The 6,041-nt window shown below is 41.8% G+C and overlaps 1 pseudogene; it reads right to left on the bottom strand.

Annotated features, from left to right (window-relative positions):
- Positions 1-222: 222 nt before the first annotated feature.
- On the bottom strand, positions 223-960 carry LOC103674593 (annotated as a pseudogene).
- Positions 961-6,041: the final 5,081 nt, after the last annotated feature.

The following is a 6,041-nucleotide window of genomic DNA, read 5'->3' as shown; positions in this document are numbered from 1 at the left end:
GTAGACATCATTGTTGTTGATTTTTTTTCTTGCATTGAGCTGAACTCCCTTTCCCTCAAGCTTTACCTAAGGGTCAGTGAGGCAATACAGAGAACAAATGTAGATCAGAACTTGGAAAATTATTATTAAACAATAATATTTGTTAATAATAATAACCCTCTTAAGACACCCTGTCTCTAAAAGTCTGGTAATTCTTAGAGGGATTTTTTGACACAAAATCCCAGACTCAACACACTATGTTCTATATATTAGGACTGATTCTTATAGGCTTTATTTAATCATAACGATTCATAAACTGTGGTCTGGCTGGACTCCTAGGAAGTATCTACTATTTTCTTTAGGAAATTTTGGGGAAAAATATGTAAAAATATAGGTACAAGGATTGTGTCTGAGGAATGGAATTTGTTAAGGAACATAGCTTTTATATTTTTCTCGTGATGAAGTTTCTTTGGTTACCATTGGTTTAGGATAAAGGAGAGTCGTGAGAATTATTTACATGAGGAAGGATTTCACAGCTTCACTGGAGTGGGCAGCTTCACTTTTGCCATTTCAGTGATTTATTTCAGTACGTACTTTCCGAGAATGTCGCCGTCTCCAAATAAGAAATAATCCTTGTCGTCTGGAACGGCTTTGGTGCCTCCATGTTCTGGGAAAAGAACTTTATCGCCAACTTCTGTGCTGACTGGTTGACTCTCTCCACCCTTTCCTTCAGAGCCCGATCCAGCAGCTACTACTGTCGCTTGCAGTGTTTTTCCTCGGGATTTTTCCAGGAAGTATTATGCCTCCTTTAGTTACAGTCTCAGCTGCATGGCTTTCAACTCAAATTTGGTCAAACAGGGGAAGAAACTTCCCAAACGCCCGTCCTGCCATGACTGCAGCCTCCGCAGTTTGTACTCTGGTCTCTGGAGGTGCCAGGTCAACGAGACCTGCAGTCTGACCCTCAGGCCACACAAATGTGGGGGGAAAAAAGTCCCACGAGGAGTCTTTTGATTTTATCTTCAAATTCTTGAAATTTTTCCGATATTGTTTTTCTCCTATCATCCCTCATCCTTCCCTCTCTTCCTCCCTGCTTTCTTGGGGCTTGTCAACAAGTATTTAGTCTTTCTCCTATGGGGCAGGGGAGAGGCTGGAGGAGGAGAGCCAGTTTGGATTTACTACAGCAACCTAGGCCTGAATAGAAGGTAGGGTAGGGGCAATGAGGGGGGAAAGAAGAGACAGAAAGGAGAGTCAGGGAGGGAGACATGCCAGGAGGGAATCACCACGTGGATACAGGGGCACAGGAGGTGGGGGAGGGAAAATTTACTCCAAGATTTGGAGGCAAGGGGGAGTGATAGGCAGAAATGGCAAGATCTAAAGGAGTGGATGCTGAGGAGAAGATAATACATTTAGACATACTGGTTTGAAGAACCGGTGGAGGGTGTTTAATAAGCTTCTGTAATGTAGTGCTGGAATTTAGGACCAAGGTTAGGACAGAGGAAAAAAGCCTTAAGCCAAAGTAATAAACCTCAAGGACTGAAAGGGAAGGCATCAGTGAGAAGGTTGGGGGAGTATGCTGGCAGAGGTAATCTCTCTCAGAGCTTCTAGAATAAGAAGTGAGAGTCCACATCCAGTGATCCCTATTTAGTAATCCTTTGCTTATAATCTCATAACACCAATGTCTTAGGGTCAAATTCCCTTCTAGTTAAAGTTTTCCTGATTTTCTGCTACATTTTCTATGTAGATTTATCTTAGATTTTTACAAGAAATTTTACTTTTCCTCGGGATTGATAAATTTTCCTTTCGGAAACTTTGATAAACTTCCTTTCGGTGACCTATTTTTTTTTCACTGTAGTCATTTTCTGCCCAAACTATGTAAGTTGTTTAGTCTGTCCTACAGCAAGTTCTTTGTCTTTATAATTCTTTTTTTTTAAATGTGGTAAAGTACATGTAGCATAAAATTTACCATCTTAAGCATTAAAGAAGCACCGAAATTTCAGTGGCATTAAGTTCACTCACATTGTGCAGTCACCACCATCATCCATCCTTAGAACCTTTCTCATCTTGCGAAACTGAAACCTGTACTATTAAACACTAACTCTCCAGGGGCGCCTGGGTGGCACAGCGGTTAAGCGTCTGCCTTCGGCTCAGGGCGTGATCCCGGCGTTATGGGATCGAGCCCCACATCAGGCTCCTCCGCTATGAGCCTGCTTCTTCCTCTCCCACTCCCCCTGCTTGTGTTCCCTCTCTCGCTGGCTGTCTCTATCCTGTCGAATAAATAAATAAAATCTTTAAAAAAAAACAACACTAACTCCCCAATCTCCCCTCCCCCTGGCCCCTGGCAACCACCATTCTACTTTCTACGACATTAGGTACCTCATCTAAGTGGACTCACACAGTATTTGTCCTTGTGTGACTGGCTTATTTCACTCAGCATCATGTCCTCCAGGTTCATCCACATGGTAGCTGTGTCTGACTTTCCTTTTTTTTTTTTTTTAGGCGGAATAACATTCCATTGTATGGATATGACACGTTGTGTTTGTTCATGCATCCATCGATGGATACTTGTGTTGCTTTCACTTTTTGGCTATTGTAAACACAGCTGCTACCGACATGGGTATATAAATACCTCTTTGATATGCTGGGGTGCACACTCTTCTATTACTCGGTACCTCTTCAGTTATTTGGGGGTATATACTGGGTCATATGGTACATCTATGTTGGTGGCTTTTTGGGGGTGGGGGGTGGACTGCCATACTATTTTCTGTAGTGGCTGCACCATTTTATAGTCCCACCAACAGTGCCCCAAAATTCCAATTTCTCCACATCCTCGCCAACACTTGTTATTTTGTTTGTTTATTTGTTTGCTTTTTTAATAGTAGCCATCCTAATAGGTGTGAGGTGACATCTCATTGTGGTTCTGATGTGCATTTCCCTAACGATTCATGAGCTGAGCATCTTTTCATGTATCTGTTGGCCGTTCTTCCTTGGAGAAATTTCTAGTCAAGTCTTTAGTTCATTTTTTAAATCACGTGTTTGCTTTTTTGTTGCTGTTGAGTTGCCCATGTTATTCTTGATGGTCGTGTTTCTCTAAGTAATTTCTTTTTAAAAAACATTATTTATTTGAGAGAGAGAGTGAGGGAATGAGGAGGGGCAGAGGCAGAGGGAGCCTGATACGGGACTCAATTCCCAGGACCCTGGGATCATGACCCGAGCCAAAGGCAGACGCTTAACTGACTGAGCCACCCAGGCGCCCCTCTCTAAGTAATTTCTGTCCTCCTCTTCCTTTTTTTTTTTTTTAGTTTTTCATATTTTGCCAGCAAAGCGTGTAGCTTCTTTGAACTCTGTTGTGTAGTTTCAGTGTTTATTTAGGAGTGAAAACAACTTAAAAAATAAAAATAGAAGAAAGCAATAGAAATGCAGTAGCTTCCAACTGCAATCTGGTGAATTATTACGTTTCACCAGCAAGTCTTAGAAAAAGGAATTTTTTGACTCATGTAAGCTGAAAAGTATAGGGGAAGAGCTGATTCACTGATTTAAAGCTTAACGTGGGGCTCCAGCAAAGTCACCCAGATCCACCTCTTGGCTCTGCTTCCTCTGAGTCTTTTCCATTTTGAGACAGCCTTTCCCAGTGTGGTTGCCAATGGCAACTCTCTTCTTTTTCCTCCTCCTCTTTCGCCACTTCCTCCTCTCCCCCCTCCTTTTTTCCTTCAGTAAACTTTATTTTGACATAATTACAGATTTACGGAAGAGTCATGAGAATAGGAAAGAATCCCTTTATATCCTCTGTAAAGGAAGACTCAATTCCTGTGTGTCTCCTTTACTCTCGACACTACTCCCACATTTCACTTCTGACACCGAGGTGTGCTAGTTTTTACACACATTAAGCAATTCTGCAGCATCACCTGGGTGTCCTTCAAGTTAACTCGATTCTGACACTAACTGGAGAGAGTGGCAGATCCCACAGTGAAGGGCTCAGTCCCACAAGACTGTTTCCCTGGTTTCACGTGTCAATCACGATTCACCTGTTTCTCACCAACCAGCTATAAATTGAAGGTTCCCATGACCCCCTTCTCAAGTTTAATCACCTTGTTAGAGTCACTTGCAGAACTCAGAGAAACATTTACTTCCATTTGCTCGTTTATTATAAAGGATATTATAAAGGATACAGATGAATAGCCGGATGATGAGATATATAGGGTGAGGTCTGGAAGGGTCCTGAGGACAAGAGTTTCTGTCCCCGTGGAACTGGGGTGCAAAACCATGGATGCTTTCACCAACCCTAAAGCTCCTCAAGCTTTGTTGTTCAAGAGTTTTTATAGAGCTTCATCTTCAGCCCCCTCACCTTTCCAGAGGTTGGTGGGCGTGGCTGAAATTTCCAACCCTCTAATTACTTGGTCTCTCTGGTGACCAGCTCCATCCTCAGGCTAGTTTTGGGGCCCAGCCTAAGTCAGCTCTTTAGCATAAACTGAGATATGCTCAAGAGGGGCCTGTGATGAATGACAAAATGCCGTGGGTTTTCAGAATTCTGTCCCAGGAACCATGGATGAAGACCAAAAGTATCTCTTATTACACCACACCCTTTAACCAAGTTCCTCCACTGCTAACGTTTTATTCCGTTTGCTTTACCATTCTTTTTCTTGTCCCCAACTTTAATCTATTACCTCTGCGTGTCTGTGTGTGTATAAGGTAATTTTTCCTGAACCATGGGTGAGTTGCAGATGTGATAACCCTTTATGCCCAACACTTCAGTGTGTATTACCTAAAAATAAGGATATCAACCTCAATACAGTTATCAAAATACAATGATCAAAATCCAGATATTAAAGTTGATAAAATATCAGCTAATGCACACACCTTATTCCAATTTCACTAATTGTCCTGGTAACATCTTTTATAGACAAAGAAAACCACAGATCATAAATTGCATCCTGTTGTCAGTCTTTTTAGGTAATGCTGAATTCCCCTCTGTAAGGCTGGAACATCTTGCACTCTCACCAGCAATGCATGATAACAGTAGCTCTATTCTTTTTTTTTATTTGAATTCAATTAGCCAACATATAATACATTATTAGTTTTTAATGTAATGTTCAATGATTCAATGGTTGTGGAAAACATGCAGTCCTCATCATATCACGTGCCCTCCTTAATGTCCATCACCCGGTTACCCCATCCCCCACCCACCTCCCCTCCAGCGACCCTCAGTTTGTTTCCCGGAGTCAAGAGTCTCATATGGTTTGTCTTCTTCTCTGATTTCTTCCCATTCAGTTTTCCCCCCGTCCCCTATGATCCTCTGTGCTGTTTCTTATATTACACATATGGGTGAAACCATATGATAATTATCTTTCTCTTATTGATTTATTTCACTCAGCATAATACCTTCCAGTTCCATCCATGTTGCTGTAAATGGTAAGTATTCATCCTTTCTGATGGCTGAATAATATTCCATTGCATATGTGTGTGTGTGTGTGTGTGTGTGTGTGTGTGTGTGTGTATTCACATCTTTATCCATTCACATCTTCTGAGAAAGAATCCAGTAAGGTCCAGGTCACTCATCAATTTTTTTGAATTGAGTCTTTTATGCCCTGATTGGTCCAATTTGGGTCATGTGTTCTTTCCTGAACCAACATCCATGTTGCTGTAAATGGTAAGTATTCATCCTTACTAATGGCTGAATTATATGCGTGTGTGTGTGTGTGTGTGTGTGTGTGTGTGTGTGTATTCACATCTTTATCCATTCACATCTTCTGAGAAAGAATCCAGTAAGGTCCAGGTCACTCATCAATTTTTTTGAATTGAGTCTTTTATGCCCTGATTGGTCCAATTTGGGTCATGTGTTCTTTCCTGAACCAATTACTGTTGTCAGGGGAAGTAGACAGTACTGATTAGCTTAGCCTGGGTTACACATCACTCCCTGGGAGCCCATGGCTGTATTCAGGTTCACAGGCTGGGCTCAGACTGGGGGGCGGGCTGGTTTGCCACGGCAGAATTGGAATACTATTTCTACAGAATAGAACTGGATGAAAGCAACAAAAACAGCAACAAATATCCAATACATTCTCCCC

Source organism: Ursus maritimus, unplaced genomic scaffold, assembly GCF_017311325.1.
Source record: "Ursus maritimus isolate PB19 unplaced genomic scaffold, ASM1731132v1 scaffold_3, whole genome shotgun sequence".
NCBI classification, from domain to species: domain Eukaryota; kingdom Metazoa; phylum Chordata; class Mammalia; order Carnivora; family Ursidae; genus Ursus; species Ursus maritimus.
This window is presented reverse-complemented; position numbering and strand designations above follow the sequence as displayed.